At 39.1% G+C, this 24212-nt stretch overlaps 1 protein-coding gene across 5 annotated transcripts in view; it reads right to left on the bottom strand.

Moving 5' to 3' along the window:
* Adgrg2 (adhesion G protein-coupled receptor G2) overlaps positions 1-24212 on the bottom strand; it is a 105374-nt gene that overhangs the window by 69483 nt on the left and 11679 nt on the right. For all 5 annotated transcript variants that reach the window (XM_020183281.2, XM_074062509.1, XM_074062508.1 and 2 more), the window contains exon 2: positions 5591-5636. The gene's annotated coding sequence lies outside the window, so the exon portion shown is untranslated. The remainder of the gene's footprint in view (positions 1-5590; positions 5637-24212) is intronic.

Here is a 24212-nt window from a genome sequence, read left to right as displayed (position 1 = left end):
TTTGACTACATAATAAACAGCAATCACAATATCCTGCAGGAGTTAATGAAACCTCATCAAATAAAAACATATGGCAACTATATATATACATATATAACACAGGGTATAATATGTATATTATATATAAATAAGAGATGATAATATGAAATTTAAAAATTAATGTATTCCAAGGTTCTGACATTATCCCAGATGTGGCTAAAGATATTATCTTTAGACATTGAAAAGTTGAGTAGACATATTGTGAATTTTTTTGATACCAGGTCTTGCAGTACTGCCTAGGCTGGTCACAATCACCTGGGTTCAAACGATCCTGTTGCCTCACCTCCCAAGTAGCTAGGACTACAGACACCTGTATGTTGACCTAGTCATCAACATATTGTAATTTCTATAGTACTTACTAAAGAATAGAAATGGGACATACATCTTCCTAAATAGTAGAGAGAACAAAATATTTTTTTAAATATTCAGTCAATCTGAAAGAAGATGAGAAAGGAGAGAAAAAGAAACAAAGAATGATTAGAAAAAATAGATTGATAGATTTTAAAACACAAACACATCAATGATTAATTAAATATAAAAGGTCTTAATGATTCCATTAAAGGGAAAAGATGACCAGACTGGAAAAAACACAAACTCCAATTACTTGCTATTTATAAAATATGATTAGCACCAACTGATACAAAAAGCTTCAAAGTTAAAGCATGGAAAAGATGTGCTATGCCAATACCAGTCAGAAGAAAAGTAACATGTTTATATAAAATCAGATAAATCATACTTTAAAGCCAAAAGTATTACGTATAAATAAATTGGTTCATTCATAAAAGACTTAGTTTAATAGAAAAACTGAACAAATTTACATCTGAATGTAATAATATAGCCTCAATATACCCAAAGCAGCATTGACAGAAAATAAGGAAAACAGGATGAATTCACAATCATAGGGAGAGATAATCACATATGTCTATCAGTAATTGATAAAAAAAATCAAATAAAAAGTCATTAAGGATGTAGAAGTTTTTGAGACAAAGTCTTGATATGTTGTCCAGGCTGGTCTGCAACTCTGTGTAGCTTAGGCTGTCCTCAAACTTGTGGTCCTCTGGCCTCAGCCTTCAAAGTGCTGGGATTACAGGTGTGTGCCATCATGCCCAGCTTAGAATATTTGAATGATACACTTAATCAACTTTACTTAAAGACCATTTACACAACTTCTCACAACTAAAAATTGTTTTAGGCACACATGGAATGTTTATGAAAGCTAGCCAGACCATCAAAGAAGTCTCTAAAACTTTTTACAGTGTTGGAATAAAAAGGAAAGGAGCATATTCTCTGACCACAGCACAATTATTTTTTTCCATAGCACAATTAATTTATAACAGAAGAAACTTAAATTTGCTATTTAACAAAGACCTGTAGGTCAAAGAAGAAGTCATAATGCATATTAGAAAATACTTGACCTGATCAATAATAACACACTATATATCAAAACATGTGGGAATAGAAAGAACTAAAGATAGAATGAAACTTACATTTTAGATATACATATTTTAAAAAGAAAAAGCTTTAAATTAATGAATTAAAATCCTTTTCAAGAAGTTTGGAAAAAACAGCAAAATAAACCCAAAGAAAGAAAAAACAGCAAAATAAACCCAAAGAAAGAAAAGAAAGGTAATGACAAAAATAAAATAATGCCACAGGAAAATACATGAAGTAAACTCTTAAAAGAAAAGGCACAAAATAAAGATTATTAATAAAACCAAAGCTATTCTCTAAAAGACAATCTTGGCAAAATTAAGAGACAGAGGAGGAAGGCAGAGAGAGGGAGAGAGAGAGAAAGAGAGAGCAAATAAACAAGAGAATGAATGAAAAAAGCAACACAATGCAAATGCTGAAAATATAAAAAAAGATAAAAGGTTCTTAGGGACAACTTTACTCAATAATTTGAAAAATCTAGATAGAAATGGACAAATCCTTAGGAAAAAAATACAACTTATCAAGGAGGGGTCAAGAAGAAATAGTAAACCAGAATAGAAAGCATAATCATTAAAAGTTTCAAAACTTTTCCCATAAAGAACATTCCAGGCCCAGAAGATTTCACTGGTGAAATTTATTTAAGGAATAAGAATTCTAATTCCTCAAAAAGTCAAAGAAGAGAAAAATAGGATATATCTTAGCACATTTTTACTAGACTAGCAAAATCCAAATGCCAAAACCCTAACAAGGAAAAGTCCTCATAGTTTTACCCATTATATCTGTCAAATGAGACTACTGACAGAATTTTCTGGAAAGCTCATAGAAATGCCTAGCAGTAATTTCAAATCTTGTAAATTGAGGTAATCTGAATAAATATACGGTGAAAGTAACCATTCTGAATTTTAGCAACAAAATTTTTTGAAGATAAGATCATCAAGAACTAAAGCCAGCACAGCCGTGGTAATAGAAACAACATCCCATATGCCAAAAAAAAAAAAGTCCTACAGATGACAGAAACTAGGTTAACTGGTTATGAATATGAACCCTAAAATGACAGCTTTTTGTATTATTTGTCATAGCACAAAATAATGTCAATGCTAAAACTATATAGCATAACTGAAATATGAAGTTTTCACATTTCTAGAAACCAATGTTAGAAAAATGATTTATCTGGTCTGTATAGTGAAAAATTATTTTTAATAAACCTTAAGAGCTTTCTAATGCAGGGAAAAGTTTTATTCAATAAAACAAGTGAATCGGTATTAGATTGCAAGATTAGTAATAAATTTTGCACAGTAAACATACACTGACAAAACCTTATGAGAGGTGTTTTTCAGCTCCCTCATGCACCTTCAAATTTCCCCACTCTCCTACCTGCAATCTATCATATTGTTGAATGCCCATGTGTGAATCACCAAGGCAAAGTAAAATCCCACTTCATCTCTCTCCCCTTACCCTTGATAGTCTTTCCCTAAATGGGGTTCGACAGCATGCATGGTAGACCCATCTGCTTGCCTTCAAATTCAAGCTCTACCCCTTACAGTGTAACCTTGGGCTGTTCCTTAATGTCTCTAGGCCTTAAATTCATCTGAAAAAATGGAGTTAATGGTAGGACCTACTTCATAGAGTTCTGTGGGGATTAAATAAGGTAATATAGTCAAGAAGTGTTAGCTGTGATTACAAGCACAGTCAGAAGACAAGTTTGTAGTATACCCCAATGCTAAATGTGAACAGACTTTGGAATCATTTCCTGCATTCACTCATATAGCTTACAAATATTTGCTGAAGTTCTATTAGATGAAAGGTACTATGCTCAGGACTCACTACTAATAAATAAGATATCTTTCCTGCCGTAGAGAACCTACAGCCACTACTTAGATTTAATGGTCATTTGTACAGCCAAGTAAATAGCAATGTTTTAAAAACCAAACAAGGCACTTTCTCTTTGAGAGAAAGGTCCAACTTGACTTAAAACAAAAACAGGGCACTTCTCCTGTCTAAGTTTGGTATCTTGGTACCCAAAAAAGAATTTTAAATTGATTTTGTCCTGAATCTTGTACTATAAAATAATTTTCTGACTATGTAGAAGAGAGAAATAGGAGAGGAGACTCATTAAAACTATCCTCAGAGTGTTGATAGGCACTGGGGCGTGGGGCACAGTTGGGGCAGAAACACATGGTGTGGATCACTCAGGAGCTCATACTGGAGAGGAAGGCATGTATTTGGGAAAGCCAACTCCATCACCATCAATATTCTGGGTCCTTCCTTGCTATTGTCATCACACCATACCATCTCCTGCTTCAAGTCCCAGCTTGGCCATTTACTAGCTGTAAGATGCTATTCAAGTGTTTTAAGCTTATTTATAACAATAGCCTACTGGTACCTATTATTGTAATTATGTGTGTTATTTACCCTATAAATTATAGTAGAAGAATTATAATTTATGTTAGTTATAATAAATATACTGTTTATACTGATAATTTATATCAGTGAAATCCCAGGAATAGCCACTATTTATGAGTCTCAAAAGAAAGAGGAAGCAATATGGTTAGAAATGTAGTTCAGTTGATAGAGCACTTCCTTTAGCATGCACGAGGTCCTACGTTTGATTCCCAGCACCACAAAAAAAAAAGAAAGAAAGAAAGAACAGAAAAGAAAGGAAAAAAAGGGAATTTCTATCTAGAAGGAAGTCGAGAGCAGAAATCTGATTGGGAGGCACCTTTGAAAGTTGCATATGCACAGCACCTTAGTTAAGCCAGAGAACACATCAACAATGCGGGGAAAAAGGAACCCTCTTACACTGTTGGTGGGAATGTAGACTAGTACAACCACTCTGGAAAAAAATTTGGAGGCTACTTAAAAAGCTGGACATCGATCTACCATTTGATCCAGCAATACCACTCTTGGGGATATACCCAAAAGACTGTTACTCCAGAGGCACCTGCACATCCATGTTTATTGCGGCACTATTCACAATAGCCAAGTTATGGAAACAGCCAAGATGCCCCAGCACTGACGAATGGATTAAGAAAATGTGGTATCTATACACAATGGAATTTTATGCAGCCATGAAGAAGAACGAAATGTTATCATTCGCTGGTAAATGGATGGAATTGGAGAACATCATTCTGAGTGAGGTTAGCCTGGCCCAAAAGACCAAAAATCGTATGTTCTCCCTCATATGTGGACATTAGATCAAGGGCAAACACAACAAGGGGATTGGACTATGAGCACATGATAAAAGCGAGAGCACATAAGGGAGGGGTGAGGATAGGTAAGACACCTAAAAAACTAGCTAGCATTTGTTGCCCTTAATGCAGAGAAACTAAAACAGATACCTTAAAGCAACTGAGGCCAATAGGAAAAGGGGACCAGGAACTAGAGAAAAGGTTAGATCAAAAAGAATTAACCTAGAAGGTAACACCCACGCACAGGAAATCAATGTGAGTCAATGCCCTGTATAGCTATCCTTATCTCAACCAGCAAAACCCCTTGTTCCTTCCTATTATTGCTTTTACTCTCTCTACAACAAAATTAGAGGTAAGGGCAAAATAGTTTCTGCTGGGTATTGAGGGGGGGGCACGGGAGGGGGTGGAGTGGGTGGTAAGGGAGGGGGTGGGGGCAGGGGGGAGAAATGAACCAAGCCTTGTATGCACATATGAATAATTAAAAAAAAAACAGTCCATTGTGAAGCACGAAAAAATTTGTTGGAAGTAGGATAGCAAGTCTAGAGAGCAGGAAAGGGGTAAATTGTTATAAAAAATCCCCCCAAATCCTATGTAAATAATCCTTTCCTTCAATTTTTACTGTGCCTTGTAATTTCTAAATCTGTACTCATCCCAAAATCTGTACCCTTTCCTGAAAGTCTATTCAAAAACAACTGGGTTACCAAGAAGAAATGGGTCAACAATAGAACCCACAAGGAAAGAAAACATCTGAAGAAAAGAGAGCTCAAAGTGGGAATAAGGAGCTAAAAACAAAACAAATGCACAGAAAAGAATAAAGCTGTGGTAGGTATAGGTATTTGGAATGACAGAAGGGAAGGAATATGAAAGAAAAACTTAACCAAACAATATTCATAATTTTTACAACATTATCACATAGAAATAGTCTTACTTACCTGATAGAAAGTTCAGGAAAAAAAGGCAGAGAAACTCTACACACATCTGAAAATGCAAACAAGATATGAACAAAAATTAGACCAATGGAAAGTAGCAGAGGGCTTTAATACTGCACATCTAGGTTTGATCTTGGTCACTGAGTTTCAAAAGAAATGGACAATGCAATCAATACCTGCTCTTACGGAACTTATAAACTGGAAGAACAAGTCCAAAGCCAGTTTGAAGACTGACGTTCATGTTTTAGTAGCATGCATTACTTCTCAATCTAAGGCTGTGTCAACAGCATTATCAGGGCATTGGACAATGAAGAGATAAGAGCAGATGTGGGGTAGGGTAGTCTCTTCTAGAGACCATGAATGGTTAGATATAACTTCATGTGTTTGTATCTTAATGTCCCTAGAACCTAAACCCCTTTGTACCAAGGGGTACAAAAGGGTTTGTATGAAAATTGTTTCCATACTCAAATCACAATCAATTTGTTTGTTTGATTATTTTAATGTTTTGGGTTGGTGATCCTACATGCATTCCATGTATGTCTAATGTGTGTCTAAAGCCAAAGGCAGAATTTTTTTCTCCCCAGAGGGCTATATAAATGACTCTCTGTTAATTAAGTTTGGCTCAGAGCTGAAAAAAGAAGGTGGGGTCATTGGAATGGCATGGATGAGAAAAAAACAGATATACTCTGGGGAAAGGAAACAGGGTGACCACCCAAGGCAGAGAGCATTGCTGACAACATGATTTATATCTTTTAGAATATTCCATCATGCTTTACTTCAAAACTAAATTGATACAACTATTAGCTTGAGAGTGACAGTCGCTTCACAAAATGATATCTTCTCACATGAAATAGGGACATAATGACTTTCAAGTCAAGATTTGTGACAGAAAACAACCTATAGAGTCATCTTGGAACCAACTGACCTACTCTTCTGCATTCTGGCAACAGACTGGTACAATTAAAGTCCAATACTCAAGGAGGAATCCAGGTCATGAATTCAAAGAAGAAATTAAAAAGTCACAGTAAGTTTCTATTGATCACACTAAACTCTTTAAAAGGAAAAAAAAAGGAACACTTCTTAAAGGCTTAAGTTAAAGACCAATATGCCAAAAAAACTTCATTAAGTAATGTTTAAAGAAGACCAAAAATGAAAGCCAACCATGTTGTCCTGTCCTAGGATGAACAAATTACAAACACATGTTCCAATGCTCAACATGGAATGCATGTAGGATCACCAACCCAAAACATTAGAATAATCAAACAAAGAAACAACTTGATTGTGATTTGACTATGGAAATAATTTCATTGAACATTTGTGAAAATGAAGATTTCTACATAGGGATTTTTGATGATATTTTTGGTGAAGTTTCACAACTCAAGCACATTGCTTTTTCCAAAATCTTATTGATGACCACAATAAAGCACACTTAATGGTTCTTGGTAATCCAGTTTATTAATGAACAACAGGAGGCTCTGTTTGCTCCTTTGGAACACTTTCAGGTAGAAAAGTAGGGCAAGCTACAATGACATTTGTTTTTCCCAGTGGATGAAAAAATTAAAAAGCTTAATAACAATATATAAAGCTAGAGAACATGTGGGGAAATAAACACTTTCATACACCATGGTGGAAATGTAAACTTGAGTTTTTGCATTTTTAAAGGTACATACTTTATTTTTTAAATATGATTTTTATATTGCAGAAATTCTAATTCTAGAGGCTGTTTCTATAGAAATATTGACATACAAATGCAAAAAACTATTAACACAAACACTTATCATTGCAGCATTGTGTGAGGTGGGGGAAATTCTATAGACCAGTAGATGAATAACTAAATGAGTGGTACAACCACATAACGGAATATAATGCAGTGCCTAAAAATGACATTGATTTAGATGAACTGACATATAGAGGTGGCAATACATATAAATCAAGTGAAAAAACAGCAAGTTTCTTAATATAGTTATACATGAGGACATATTCAGAAACAAAGTTGTATATGTGTATGGGCGAATGCATCCAAAAAAAACCTCAAAAAACAAAAAAACAACAACCAAGCCTCCACAGATAGGAGTGTGATGGAGGAAAGGATGAACACAAACTTCTACTCTATAGAACACAGCTATATATTCATGCATTATTTATGCAAGTAAGTATATTTCTTCTGGTGAAGAAAAGCAGAACAGAAGGAGGGGCAAATAGAGCTCCTAAATCAAGCCGATGGGTTGGATAAATGAGAGGAAATGCCATCAACTTGCTCTGCTCAATGTTGCCTCCCCTCACCTGGTTCTAACCCAGTTAAGAAAGGCACCACTGGGGGCACAAAAATTTCTGGTTTCAGAGTTAAGAACCAGCTGGGAATACAAATTCACTTGAGCAAGTTATGAAAAAGAATGGGAAAAGCCATGATGTGAACATTCCTGATGGACACTAAGGTCTAAACTTATTTGATACCTGTCCTTCAGCCTTTGGATCCCTCCTTGCCCTGATCACCACCACACCCCCACCAGCCTTCATCTCTCAGAAAAACTAAAGAAGAAGCAGGATTCAAACAGCACTAGCACTTCAGTAACAAAACATAGTGACTGCCAATGTTTGGGGTTCTTACATCATTGAAAGGAAAGGGCAAGTCACAAAAGGAACCCTATCAACTTATGTAAGACATGGCACAGAACAGAGAAATTTCTCAGAGAAGAATAGCAAACTCACCAATTCCTAGGATTAACTGAAACCTCCTGAAGTTGCAGAGTGCCTGCCCCAAACCATGACATCAGGGAGGCTGGGAATGCATCCAACTTCCTCTATTTATCAGGCTGACTAAAACCCAAGTAATACCAGTGTGATTTTAAAAAAAAGGCAAGCAGACCTTACAAATGGTTTGGGTAGAAAGGAAACTATCTATAGGTATACTAAGGCCCCTGCTCCAATGCAAAGGTACCTTTCAGGAAGTCTGTGTTCAAAAATCAGAACTCCTGCCCAAGGCAGCTGGCCACACATTCTTAAGGGTACTCAGCAACCTAATAGAGAAAGTCACAGGTATCAGCAGCCTCAGGCAGTTGTCCCACTGCCCTTTGAGATAATGTGATACCGGTACAAGGACCAATAAAACAAAACATAACTGTAACATGCATCATCCTGGATGGCTCAATGCTTCATTTAGAACCTAATGATTAATTAGTGACCCAGACTGAGGGCCAGCGACTAGCTCATAATTCCTGGCAATGATACCAACACCATGGAAGAAAGAACCAGAGGACAAAGAGGCCCTGGAAAATTAGGAATGGGGCCAGAAATTGGCAGAGAAGTTCTCAACACTATTAGGAAAACCAAATTGCATGAATGGAAATGATGGCAAAGGTTGAACTTGTGAGCATTATCTAGGAGAAGATGAGGCTTCAGAATGGTAGGCACTACAGTTGAGGAACAAACAAATGTGATTTGGAACCTTCCAGATGCCCCAATACTGATCCAACCCTGCATAATAGGACCCTTCTCTGCATAGGCTGGTTTGTTAGTTCTGGATGTCCCCATTCAAGAGGGGTTACATTGTGAGATGGCTCTGGAAAATTCTAAAGATAATTCATTCAAGCCTGGTGTGGTGGTGCAGCTCTGCAGTACTAGCACTTGGGAGGCAGAGGCAGGAGGATCATGAGTTTGAGGTCAGCCTGGGATGCACAGTGAGACCCTGAGTCAAAAAAGCAAACAAAAAACCAAAACAACAAGATAATTAATTCAACAAACTTATTCCAAATGCCTAAGTTTGTGCCCTAAATGGGGTCACTTTGTACAGTTGTACAGGTTGTACCCTGCCCAAGGGAGCCTGGCCAATGGGACCAATGGAGCTTGACAGAATGCCAGGCCTTCTGGGGAGTGCTGTATGAACTAGGTGAAGGCAACAATAGGAGCATTGGGGAAAGGCTGCTAACCAAATGTGGAAAAATAGACCCAGGAAAGTTACCTCAAGCAGGTAACTGTATCCTAAAGGCTGTGCAATAACCTTAACAAAGACAGGGAATAGCTTAAACCAAGAACTTGAATGAAATAGAAGTTCTGGTATCCATCACTGTTAATCATAGAAGAGACTAAGAGAGCTCCTGGAATTGCTTTCTGAACCATCTCAAAAGATGACCTCTTAGCCAGTCTGATGAGGCTATGTGCTGAGATAGAATGAACCAAGCTGGAAGTGGCTGGTAGGTCTCTTACAACCATTGGTATCATGCTATTTTTCTGTGGCAGGGAAAGCTTTCTTTTATTTTCTGGTCTTACTTCCTCTTTTCCCTTTTACTCTCCTTCTTCCCACAGTTTCTGTTTCCCTTCCTTCCATTTACCTAGCTTGAGGCTTGCCAAGTATATTCCAGGAGCTGGAATATTGCTGGCTTCCTCTCCCCAAGCTAGAAAACATGATTAAAGACCACATGGTAGGCTAGGCTTGGCAGTGGTGTTGGACCCCTGTAATTCCAGCTACTCAGGAGGTGGAGGCAGGAGGATCTCAGCTCCAGGCCTCCCAGGCAAAAATTTAGTGAGACCCCTTGCCAGCAAACAAGCAGAGCATGGTAGTTCACACCTGAAATCACAGCTATTTGGGAGGCAGAGGTAGGAGGATTGCAGTCTGAGGTCAGATCTGGGCAAAAAGTGCCAGACCCTATCTGAAAAACAACTAAAGCAAAAGGGGTTGGGGGTATGGCTCAAATGGTAGAGTGCCCTGTCTTCAATCCCCAGTACCACAAAAAACAAAACAAAACAAAAAAACCAGGTGCTGGTGGCTCATGCCTATAATTCTAGCTACCTTGGAGGCTGGGATTGGGAGGACATGACTTTCCTTAGAGTATAAACAATTGTCACCTTAAAGGTAAATGCATCTATAAGGATTCACCAATTAACCACTTCATAAAAACATTAAGTTGTTATTTCATACAAAGAACACTTATACTTGATTTTTTACATGCAAATATTTTTTGAATTTCCCAATCCATGTAAATGAATTTTTAAAATTTATTTATTTACTTAGATCTTTTAAAATTTCCCTCTGAAATATCTTGTAGTTTTATACAGTTCTTTTATTCAAGTAGTTTCTTTTTTATTATTGTTGTGCTAGAAGTACATTGTGGCATTTACAAAAGTTCTTACAATATATCATAGTTGAATTCACCCCCTCCATCATTCTCCTTTATCCCCCCTCCCTCTATTCCTGGAATACTTTCAACAGGTCTCATTTTTCCATTTACATATATGTGTGCACAGTATTTACACTGTATTCACCCTCCAATGCCCTTTCCCCACCTTCTCCCCCCCTCCCACTGGTATCAATCCCCCCAGGCAGGACCTGTTCTGCCCTCCTGTTCTCTGTTTTTGTAAAAAAATGATATTAAATGCAAATCTTACATTTAGCTGTATTCATACAAAGTTAAATAGAAGTGAATTTTCTTCCACTTATATGAAAACACTTCACCAGGAAAACTGTATGTAGATAACTATGGCAACCCTAAATCAATCTCAATTGCCATGACTGACATTTCCTAATTAACTTATAACTTCTCTTCACATGGGAATAAAAAACACTAAGCATTTCCCTCTACGTAAACTATGTTTGATGCTTTGATTGGAAATATGACCAAACAAATCACAGATGAGGAAGAACAAACCATTGTATATGTTGGATGGATGGGTCCTACTAAGTAAGAAAACACACATGTGAAGTTTTCCTGTGTTTAGTCTTTTGTGTATTTTGCCATTTGGGCTAGAAATTAAGGCTCATGTGTTAAAATTTTTCTGTTTTCAAACATGTTTGCCACTTGAGATGTACTAAATGCTCAACCACTCAATTCTAGGGAGTAAAAGACAAGGAAAATTTACCTCCTGTGTTTTTATTGTTCCCACTGGAAATGAGCAAGAAGTTACATTATCATCTGGCCCTATTTGACAGATAAACTGTGGAAGGTAGGAACTTGGTGATTTATTAAGTTTTTAATTCAATGCAAGGGCCTCAAATTCAACCTCATGATTATTGTGTCTTTATCACCTTTGCTAGCAAAAGAAATGTGCAGCCCTTCCATTTTGTGGTAGATTGTAAAACCAGCTGTCAATTCTTCCCATCCCAATATTCCTGTCCTGTTTGCAAATGTGACTTTGCAGCTCCTCCTATCAAAAGGTGGAGTCTGCCGGGCACCAGTGGCTCATGCCTGTAATCCTAGTTACTCAAGAGGCAGTGATTAGGAGGTTCGCAGTTTGAAGCCAACCCAGGCAAACAGTTCACGAGACCCTATCTCAAAAAGACCTTATCACAAAAAATTGGGCTGGTGGAGTGGCTCAAGGTGAAGGCCCTGAGTTCAAGCCCCAGTACCACAACAAAAAAGGTGGGGTCTGCATCTCCACCCCTTGAATGTGGGGTGGCCTTATCACTTGCTTTGCCAAATAGGACCTTATAAATGTTATGCAAGCAGAAGCTTAAAAAGTGCATGACATGAATTCACTCCGCCTTGCTGCTCCCGGAGCCTCATGCCACCGTGTATGCATGGAAACAAGCTTGAAGGAGCCTGCCAGATGAAGAAAGCTGCAGGCCAGTCATGCTATCACCCCAACAGCCAGCCAACCTCCAGGACAGTCATCCAGCCTTCTGTGACAAGCAGAAGGACCATCCCTAGGGGCTGAAGTTGTAGGTCAGTGGCAGAGTGCTTCCCAAGAAGGACCATCCCATTGAACCCTGCCCGGAGTGCACACTCCGAAACCGTAAACTAATTAAATGGTTGTTGCTTTAAGCTGCCAACTGTGGAGGTGTTTTGTTACACAGAAAAAAATTACCTTATATTCCGTCTTTCTTCCTTTCCTTCCTCCTCATTCTTCCCCTTCCTCTCTATCTACCCTTCCTTTCTTTCATTATCCACACATACACACTTGCTCTTTTTACTTCTTTTCCTTCTATAAGTACTACAAGTAAGGGCTCATTGTGCTTAAGGTGCTGGTCTGGGCCGCTTCTAGTTCAAAGCTTGCCTCATTTTTTTCTAAACCACTCTCTGTGCTATGGTTTGAATATGGTCAGAGTATGTCCCCCAAGAAGTCACATGTTGGAATCTTGGTCCCCTGTGTGATGATGTTGAGAAGTGGTAGTACCCTTAAGAGTTGGGCCCTAATAGGGCCTCAGGTCATTGGGGATGCTGCCCTAAAAGGGATCAAGGTAATTTTTTTTTCTTTTGAAGTACTGAGGTTTGAACTCAGGGCCTCGCACTTGCTAGGCAAATGCTTTACCACTTGAGCCACACCCCAAGCCCTTTTACTTTAGTTTATTTTCCAGATTGGTTCTTACTTTTGCTTGGGGCCTGCCTTGGACCCTGACCCTCCTACCTCTGCCTCCCAGGTAGCTGGGATTATAGCCATGTTCCATTACACCCAGCTTGTTTTGTTTTTTTTTTTTTTGGAAATAGGATCTCACTAACTTTTTTGGGGGATGGGGGGGAAGCTGGGCTGGACTTAAACTTCTACCATTCTTACCTCCACTTCCCAAGTAGGGGAAGAAGGTAGTTCTTGAGGGACCCCTGAGTTAATTCTAGTGAGAGGTTCATTATAAAAGAACAAGTCCAGACTATATGTCTTCCTGCTTGGCAATGTGATCTCTCCTTCTCACACACAACCTGGCAATTGTGATGCCACCTGCCATGAGAGGATATAGCCAGGGGGCCCTCACCAAAGCTGTCCATACTATGTTGTTTGGACTTCTATCCTCCAAAACTGGGAGCTAAATTAACTTTTTTCCCATATAAGTACATAGCCTCAGATGTGTACCAGAAAACAGACCCATACACTGAAACCTACATAACCAAATCCTGCAGAGTTTGCATGGTGTGGGAAACACTACACATAGAAGAAAGATGTTTCTGGACCCAGCAGGCTATACAAGGTGGAAACTTGATAGAGTAGGTGGGCCACCTCTGGGCATCTTCTGCTGATAAATTCCCTGGGAGAACAATTTGTCACTTTGACTTGTAGAGAATATTCCAGTCATCCCTGGTACCTATAACTCTTAGCCAGTAGAAAACAGATCTGTAAGCCAGACATCGAAGGTTTAAGGGGCATTGCCTAAGGCCTCTTCCCTCAAGTGGTTGCTCAGGCTAAAGGAGCAGAAAATATATTTATAACTATAGGAAACAAAGCACTATGAGTGGTAAAATGCTTACATTTCCATTTGTTTACTACAGGAATAAAAGAAAATCAATAAGATCATCTTGCTAATGACATCAAACCACTCAGTAGGACTCAGAAGCCAGAAGGTCATTTATTAAAATGCTTTTCTTTCCTCTTCCATGTTTATAGTCTGTATTTTATTCCCACTTTAAATTTTTTCTCCTGAATAATGTTTTATCAAACTTTTGAAAGCTTACTTTTCCCTGGTGTCTTGGAACCCACCATTTGTTTGTGGTTGTGACATTAATGTTTAGAAAGATCAAATTAATGTTGGGGCCAGATAAATGCTCATTTTCTTTTTATAATATTTTGAGTAGGACCCTTTTCTCTCTTAGGGTTCTCTACAGAAGTTGTTTTCTTCTCTAGATGTATGTATTTCAAAACTGACTGCCAAAATGTTAGGTGAACAGAGATTTTTCACAGCTTCCATCAATTAACATAAATGGGAAGAATACCCTTAGGAGCACATTTCCAGGATTGTCCCCATTTCTCCATGCAATGTTCTGGAAAAACAAAGGAAGACTTCATTGTTTCAAGCATCTTCCAAAATCTCCCTTCCTATGTTATAGACCCAAACTGGCTATAGAACGTCCCCCACTGAATTAGAATTACTGTTCTCTTTGTTTCCCTTCATTATATAATCCAGGCTGGCCTCAAACTCACAATTCTCCTACCTCAGTATCCCTGAGTATGCCTGGCCCATCTGTTTGTAATAGGAATAATCTCTTTCAGTTGTACAGTGATTTATAGTAGGCAAAATGCCTTTGTGTACATTATCTCACTGGCTCCAGAGGTGTTTATAGAGTATGTGCAAGGCAAATTCCTGGCCCTATGCTAGAGACTAGGGATAAACTGGAGAACAAGATAAGTCAGGCCTTTGGGGATCTTATTGTTTAGTGGAGAAACAACAATGGGATAAAAAAATTAATACCAAGAAATGCAACACTGCAACTGTGATAAGGACCACAAAGAAAAGCATCTGGAACTCTGGATGAAGACAGTGGTGTTTGTCCTAGAGGGTCATGGAAAGCTTAAGGCTAAGTAGAAGGAATTAGCCTAGCACAGAGGCAAGGAGGACTATATCAAGTTGAAGAAGCAGTGGTGGGAGGGAGTCTGACCCATGTAAGGAAGTAAAAAAAAAAGGTCAGAGTGGGCAGAACTTGAGGACAGGGGAAGAGGAAACTAGAGAGGGAGGAAAGGACCAGCCTTTCCTGGGGTTGGGGCTCAGTGGTCATGCCTTTGTTCTGAGGGCAATGGAAAGTCATTGAAGAATTTGAAACAGTAGGTGATGTGTTAAGATTCACATTTTAACAAGATTGTTCTGGCTGTTGTATGGAAAATGGATTGAGAGGGGACAGGGATAAGTGGGAATCCAGTTTGGGATTTCTATGCTCCATTCTCAAACGTTGTTCTGAAGGTGTGAATAATTCAATAAAACAAAAATCAAGAAAATGGAGGCTCCACATTTGTTTATGTGATATACACATGAAAATCTACTAAAATATCATGGGAATAAGATTTCAGAAAAAGAAGAAGATTCAAAGTAATTACACAAATAAATGTTCCCTCTGTACCAGGGGTCAGCAAACCTTTCCAGTAAAGGCATCAAATAATAAATATTTCCCATTTAGCAGGCTGTGGGGTTTCTACTACAGCTGCTCAGCTCTGCCATCATAGCACAAAAACCAACATAGACAACCTGTAAATGAACAAGCGTGGCTGTGCACAATAAAACTTTATTTACAAAAACAAGTAGCTGGTGGGATTTGGCCCATGGGCAGTAGTTTGCCTTGCTCTAGACCAATGAGGAAATGATTATGGTGCCTAGGTGAAAGACAACCCCCCAGTTTGTTTGAAGGTAGTGGCTATGAGGAGCAATGGACAGATCTGAGCGATATACATGAGGAAGATTGAAGGGACTTGGTTGGATAGTAAATATGAGAGAGTGGCAGTCACTGCCTAGAGTTCAGCTAAAGCAAGTGAGGCTCAGAGGAAGTGAGTGGCCAGATCTACACTGGAACCCTGGCCAGCAAGCCTACCCACTACAACCTCTGCCCCTCTCCCAGCCCAATCTACAGCCCCCAACCCAACCCCAGCAGGGCATGAGTATTCCACTGTTGCTGGGTTACAAGTATAGCAATAAATTGCTCTTGGTCTTCATATTCACATACAATTTCTACACAGATAACATCACTCCCCAGCTTTTCCCAATACCAGTCCTGTGAAACAACTTAAAAATAAAGCAAGTATCAACAACAAAAAAAATCGGCATAGTTGGCAATCAGTGCCTAATTTGAAGAGGCACAGAATGAAATGAGAAGTCTGGGGGGGCAGGTAGAAACCAGTGCCATTCCACTCATCTCACCCACATCCAGGAAAACCTCCCTGACTGGCTTTCTCTTTGCTTTACCTTTTCTCCTCCCTCATTAAGGATGTTCTCCCCTAAAGCATCAACACTACCTGCTTATGCTTAAATTACCTTCAAGTGATTCTATTTGGCTCCACCACAAGTAGTTATTTTTAATACTGGATGGTGTAAGATAGGGTGGGGAAAGTCAGAACGGGAAGCCTCTGGTGGTGGAAACTCCTCTATCACCAGGGAACTTGGCTGCGGCACCAAGCCTGGCCTCCCACCAAAGAGTGCCATCCATTTTCTTCTTTTTTTAGTACTATCCTCTTTGACCCACCCAACGCTGAGATTTTTCAGTGTGTTTTTCCAGGATACCTGGCAAACAACAACTTGACAGGTTCAATGGTTTTCATTGACAGCCTGTATAGAGTCCTCTGAAGATTACAAAACTGAACAAACAGACCATAAAAATCCTACCTCCCACAGGCGTCTGGACACTGCCTTTTCCCAAATGACCCCTGCACTGCTACAGCATGGGTGGCTCACAGCACTTTTTAAAGTGATTTTTCCAAAACTGGGGTGTTCCAAATGGTGTGGGAGTATTATTTTTCCCTTGCAGTAAAAGACCGACTCCCCAGATATTTTGATGCAGTAAAAGACAGACTGCTCAGATATTTTGAGAAAACAGGAGAATACATGAGCCAAATTACTCCAAAGAAAATATCTCACCACTAGACCCCAAAGTTTCCATGAGCTGTAGCTATATTGGCGCTGTCTGTCATATGGTCTGTAAGTCATTTTAACATGCTGCAGGGAAAGCAGTCTGGTATTTGTGTGCATCAGTTACTTTTTGTTTAAATGATAAGTGTTCAGAAAGGCCACCCTGGAGACAAATTGTCTTTCTGCCACTCAAACCTTGATCAACAATTCATACTTTGCTAGTCAGCATATGGACAAAAGCGTTTTATTGGTAAAACTAGTGAGTCATTAATTAGAATGATGAATAGAATACTGAGGGAAAAATATTTCACTAATATTCACACAAGTCAACTTCGGGGACAGATGAAAAATTTTACAGCAAGAAATGCGCAAAGTGACTGAGAAACAGAATATTTCAGTCAGTCTCCCAGGTTTTCATTAGAAAGGGTGAGGGGACTGAAAAGAAATGGACCAAAATGGGAAAGTCAAGTGACAGCTAGTGGGGCACACAGGAAAAAATATTCAATCCCCTCCTAACTCCTTGTGAATTTCACTAAGTATTAACCATAAAAAAGAAGGTTGCTGTGTCTACACATGAAGCACATGGCAGAATTTTAAAGGGGCATAAATCCCTGAATTTAAATTCTGACTCTGCATCTTGTGGCCCCTAAAGCCACAGACAAATAACTCAGTCTCGCTGTGTGCCTCAGTTTCTTCATTTGTAAAATGGAGAAAATATGAATAGGATTCATCTCCTGGTGTTGGGACATGTATGTGTATCAACACATATAAAACACATAAAATAATCCTGGGCACATAGTAAATGCTCAGTAAGTAGTAATTATCAGTATTGTAGTTAGGAATAGGTTAAACAATGCCACTTGGTATGAAAATGGTTCTGCCTGAATAAATATGTAATGTGCTCATATAAGTAAAAGCAAGTGTACACTGTAACAAACAGTTTGGTTTTAAAACTTCCTTTTCAGAAGAATTATAAGCTACTTTTAGTTATTCTATAATAATAATGCCCAGTTATTATTACTATTATTTTGTGGTGCTGGGGATTAAATTCAGGGTCTCGTGCTTGCGAAGCACACACTCTGCCAATGAGCTACATTCCCAGCCCAATAATTCTCAATTATTGACAAAATTGTCAAAGCCTTCTCACATATAAGATTATAGAAAAAAAAAAGGGGGGGTGGCAGTTTACAGTGAGATATTTTCACCGAGCCGTAAGAATAACGGCCATTATTTAATTTGAACTTATCACAGGTTGCAGAATAAAGTAGTCACTGATATTTACTGTCTCTGTACTTCAAATTTTTTACTCATAAAATGGGGATCATCTCCACATTTGTGTCCTAAAATTCTTGTGAGGAGTAGTGAGTCAGTCAGTAAAGGAAGAGTGTTTGGCCCAGTGTTTGATTTATGGTACATAGCTATCTGTATTGTCGCTATTCTCGGCTGCTTAGGTGTGCCGGGAACTCTGGTAACTGTTCTACATTTGTCCTTGGGCTGTGACTGAAACTGGCCAGGCTTCTCTAGAAAAGACTATAGCTGACATGGGCTCACAGCTCTTCCACCCTCTTTCCTCCTTGGCCAGCCCATCTTGCATAGTCCTCTTCCACCTTCCCTCTTTGTGCCCTTCTCTTTCATACTACTCATCAGTATGAAGGTCCTAATGAGCTTCCCATCTTAAAGGACATTTGGTCTTTAAACCAACTATAATGGTTGAATTAATTACCTTGTCTTTTTTATAAGAATTTGGGCATGGGGGAGAAGGTTCATTCTCTCACACTGCTAAGGACCTCACAAGATCATACCCAATGTGGCCTGGAAGCAGTATACCTCCATTGCATGAAGGGTGAGTGCTCTGTCTTGCTTGGGCACCTCCCCAGTCAACAAATATTTATTGAGTAAATACCATGTGCCAGGCAATACCTGAGATGTCAGGAACACACTGTTGAACAAGATAGACACAACTGTGCCCCTATGAGCTGTCCATGCCAGTGGGATATTCAAACAAATATGAATCTAGACAGAGAAGTCTATGAAACAGAGAGCTGGGAAGCAAACATATAAGGGGCTGAATTATATCTTTAGAGGAGGCAATGACACAGATAGCAACTTACTCAACATTATAAAGTTAGCAAAGAAAAAGTGTGACACTCATGATCATTTCTATTAAGACATGCTTTGGCAGGAGTCAGGCTAATGCTCTGCCCATGTGCAAGAAAACCTTAGTTCCAAGTGGGAGAACATTCCATTTCACTCAGTTTCTCTTTTCTATTTGTCCCCCTTTAGTTCTAGAGATGGGACTAAGCTAGATGGATGCATTTATATTTTCGCTCACATTAAGTTTCAAATACAAATATGGAGGAAAATGATTTATCTTAAAGGAATAAAAATTTATAATATGGGTTGACTATCCCTCATCCGAAATGCATGGGAACAGAAATGTTTCATACTTTTCACTTATTTCAATTTTGGAATATTTGCACAGACTTTACCCATTGACTATTATTAGTCCAAAAATCTGAAATTCAAAATGCTTCAAAATCTAAAATATTCAAAATTTTTCAAAATTTGAATTTTGAAATATCCAAAAATCTGAACATCTTTTGGGGACTCAAAAAATATCAGATTACATGGCATTTTAGACTTTAGATTTTCAGACTAGAGAAGCTCAAATTGTACCAAGAGAACATAAGAAATGGGTGTTTACTTAGCTAAAGTTATACAACTAGAATAGAAAATGCACTTCCTCTAACACTGGGGGTAGGAACTACTTTCTCTTGGTTACACATCAAAACTCCAACTACTGCGGGGAAAGGGAGTGGATTGTATTTGTTTGTTTCCTTGTGTTTTTTCTGTGATTTTGGAAATTGTAATGATAAAGACATTAGTTTTAAAAACAGAAAAATAAATCTTCTTATATACATAGCATACTTTGAGGGTTTTTTCCTATATAAATAAAATGAAGATATAGTAAAAGCATTATTAGTAGCTCAATAAAACCTGTATGTTAAGCTGGGTGTGTTGCTACATACCTACGATTACAGCATTCAAGAGGCTGAGGCAGAGGAGAGAAAGTCTGAGGCCAGCCTGGGCTACATAGTGAGACCTGTATCAAAAAAACCGGTATGTTAATCAGCACTATGAAATAGAAATAGAAAGCAGGAAATTAAATAGGAATTGTGTTGGGAAGGGGCAGCAATGGTAGAGAGGTGGCAAGAACAATCCCCACAAGAAGATGACTCATGGGCCAAGAGCTGCTGCAGGTCAGGGGTGTGCCAGGAGGCTCTCAGAGGACAAATGTCACAGGCAGAGACTCTGAAAAGTTGAAAAAGAATCCTTAAACACCTGTTAATCTACACAAGCAAAATCACTTCAGATAGTAATCAGATCAGACTGCATGGAGACCAGTAACAGGTCAGAAGAAAATTAAGTGAAGGGCTGGCATGGCGATGATAAAAACTGACAGCCAAAGTCTAGTAGATGCTTACTCTACTTAAGGTCAATCATCACTTCATTTGTATGAACTCACTTAATCTCTGCAATGACCCTAGCTAGGATATGCATATAATTTATTGTCCAAACTGTGGTACCTGAGTGTAAAATGGGTCACTATTAGTGAATATGGAGAAAACAGGCACAAATTAGAGCTGACTTGGACAAACTGAGATGCATCGCAGGCATACAATAATGACTGCTTTATGGACAAGGAAACTGAGACAGGCTCATACAGGTTAAGTAACTTGCCTGCAGTCCCATAGGGAAGTGGAAGAGTGAACATTTAAATTTGAGCATCTGAGCTTCAGAGCCCATGCTCTTGATGTCCACACAGTGCTGCCTTTCTGTGTTTCACATGTTAGGAAGCTCCACAGGCTATAAACCCTAGGTTGTGTTTATCCCTGGGGAATAGGAGATGGGGCTGGAAAAAGGACCAGCTTTTACAATTAAACACTACTGCTTTACAAGGCCAGCAACCCAGGACAATATCAACCTCACCAAGCCTCAGTTCAGTCCCCTGTAAAACAAAGCTTGCTGGAATGTGCCACACAGCACTGCCACAGCACTTGGACAAGCCGATGTTTACAACAATGCTTTGGAAGATGAAAAGCACAACACAGATAATAATTCCTCAAAGTTATCATATGTAAATATCTCCATTTCCTCTGCAAAGGGTCTAATAGTAAATATTTTCTGTAAAAAGCCAAATAGCAAACACATCAGGCTTTGCGGTCCATATACTGTCTATGTTGTGATCACTAAAACCTGCCAGTGCAGCCAGTGACAATCTGGAAATGAATGAGTGTGGCTGTGTGCCAATGAAACTCTATTTACAGAAATAGGTGGAGTTCCATAGGCTATCGTTTGCCAATCCCTGGCCTAGAGAAACACTATCCAAAAGTATAACCCTCAACACTCCCAGTGCCTCTTTCCTGATTCATTTTCCTCCACAGACAGCATTTCTCACCATCCAACATGCTGTATGTTTTGCTCATCTATTGTCTGCTTCCCCCACAGAAGCCTCTGTATTGAGGCACAGAGTTTGTCTGTTTGGCTCACTGATTTGCTCCCAGTACCTGGAAGGACGCCTGGCACATAGTAGGGACTTTATAAGCATACGTTGAATGCATGGTTGAATGAATGGAGAGAGTGAAGGAGTTGCACATACTCTTGGGAGAAGCCGGCAAATCCACACCAAGCAAAAAGACACAGAGAAAGATGACACTATTGAAAACCTAGGGGAAAAGAAACTACTGCAAATGAACTCAAGCTCAACTTTGCCATTCCTTGTAGGCAAAGTGAAAAAGTATTGTTTCCAAAACCAATTTTGTGGGTTGTGAACATACGGAATAACTAAAGCTTAAAAACAGTTTCCAAAGTAGCTAGTTTAAAAAGCTAAATGAATTATTGCCTTAAATTCACTGTTCTTTCAAAGAATAATTTGAGGTTTGTTCCACATCAACTAATTATAAGAGTGTGTGTGTTTGTGTGCAGTCCCTGTCTCTGCCACTCTGGCAAATGTAGGTTTGGTTGTTCAATGGGAGAGGTTAGGAAGTAAAACAAAGGAAAAGAAATGAGCTACAGCTACATCTAGCAACCAGGTTGAATCTAACAAAAATAACATTGAATGAAATGAAAGTGGCAGAGAAATGCAGTTTAAAAAGGTACCAATCATATTAAGTTAAAAAGCATGCAAGTGGCCTTCACTCTTGTTCAGGGACATAGTCTGTTGTAGGAAAACTATAAAGAAATGTATAAGAAGGACAAACACCAAATTTAGGATAATGCTTACTTTTATGTACTTTTCAAAAGCTGATGCAAATCCAGGGTTGCTGGAACAGTCACAAAGGGGATGGAATTTCATATGCATTTTCCCTGGCTGATACTGACCAAGCACAGCGCTCTGATTGCCTGAGTTGATTGTCCACAAGCAGCTGATCCCAGCAGTAACAAGCCATGAGAAATGGATCACTTTACTTCAGGTACTATTTTGATGCTAGCAGAGGAGGAAGATGAAGTACTAAGGTGAAAATACTCTGCTTGATAACAAACAGTAGCCAAGACTTTCTCAAAGTCATAGTAATATGAAAAATCCTTGACACTTTAAAAATCACTTAAGGGTCCAGCAGTACATAGAATCACTACTACAAACATCTGTTGTCCACATAATTTGCTGATTAATGAAAGTTCATGTTGATAGAAGACTGGATCAACCAACGAGAAGCTGATGAGAATGGATCTGCTAATTAGCAGCTCTATGCAAAGCTCTCCCTTTGCATAGTCAATATAATTCTCTTTTCAAAAAGCAATGTCCCACAAGTTGCTCACAAATTCAAGAAGGCAAAGTACTCAATTCTCTTATTGTAAAGGCTGAAACTAATAAGAAAATAATTCTGAGGACTAGGACAGGCCTTACCAAAGTTAAACAGATTTAGGAGAAAACCAACTCTCTCTATAGTACCCTTTCTGTCTTCTAGATGGGGCCCAGTCCCTCATACTTTTTGAACCCTCACCTGCTCTCAGGAAAAGGACACACCAAGGCACCTCTATCAGGTTCTGTCCCCATTTACATTTTACAACATGCTAAAACAAGGAAATGAATCTCTAATTGTGGAATTTCAAGCTTCAGTCAGATAAACAGGTGAGATGCTAGAGAGGTGGGCAGTAGAGTTGGGCACATTGCTATGGACTAAATTATGCCTCTTTCCCAAATTCATATGTTGAAGTCCTAACTCCCAATTTGATTATATCTGGCGACAGAAGCTTAGAAGGTAATTAAAGTTAAATGAGGTCATCAGGTTGGGGATCTACTCCAATAGAACTGTGGCCTTGTAAGAAGTGGAAAAAAGATCTTTCTCTTTCTTGCTCTCTCTCTCTCTCTCTCTGAAGAGTGGGGACACAGTGAGAAAGTGGCTGCCTGCAAGCCAGAAAGAGGGCCTTCACTAGACACTGACTATGGTGGCACCTTGACCTTGGACCTCAAGTCTCCAGAACTGTGAGACATTTCTTATTTAAGCCATTCAGTCTATGGTATTTTCTTCTGGTAGCTGACTAGAAATGTTATATTCTTTGGTTCTCTGAATCACAGAGAAGCAGTCACTAAGCCATCCGCTCTTGTTTTTCCACAGTTGTTTACAATAAAGGTAGCCCTGTTGATGAGGAATGTATTCTTAAGATACCAAATCCAAAGAACCAAGGGTTTCAAATTAGGACCCCCAGGAAATTCAAAAGACACTTTGTCTGTTGGGCAGCACACCCTGGCAGAGGTAGGGCAAAACTGTGAAAAATTCAATCCAGAGTGTCAAGTTGGGCCAACATCCCTGTCTAGTGTGAATTCCAAACATGTGAGGAACCACAGGAAGGGGAAATTCAAGTACAAGTTCTTAAGGGGGAAAGGCTGAGTCTTATCACATTTCTGCACATATAGAAGGACAAAGAACTCCTACTGGGGCCCAGGCAAATCTCCTAAAATGCACTGAAATTCTTAAATTATGCCGATGTACAGATCCAATTCTGGTCTGGAGAGGAAGGGGAAAACTAAGGATGCTAGGGAAGAGCAATGACTGTTGATGCAAAGTTTTGAAAAATCGGTGTTGGTGTGTTCTTGAGATTTACTGTCATGGGTATCTGTTCAGTAAAGTGAAGGTCCAAGAAAGCCAACTCTTCCCAAAGGGCTTGGGACAGAGTCCACCAAAAAAGTCAGTGAGGGGGGCCTGTGGAGTACATGAAAATAAGATGCACCCAGGATGTGGTCAAGACTTTGAGGCAGAACTAAGAGATGCATCCCCCTGGGCAGGGGACAGAAAGACCAGGGAGCCCAGAAAACTAACTCTATTGACATGATCCCCAAACACCTCAGCAACATGAAGCATTTTGTCCATTATTACC

The sequence above is a fragment of the Castor canadensis genome, chromosome X (assembly GCF_047511655.1).
Source record: "Castor canadensis chromosome X, mCasCan1.hap1v2, whole genome shotgun sequence".
Taxonomy (NCBI): Eukaryota; Metazoa; Chordata; class Mammalia; order Rodentia; family Castoridae; genus Castor; species Castor canadensis.
Note: the sequence above shows the minus strand (reverse complement) of the source record. Positions and strands in the feature narration are given on the sequence as shown.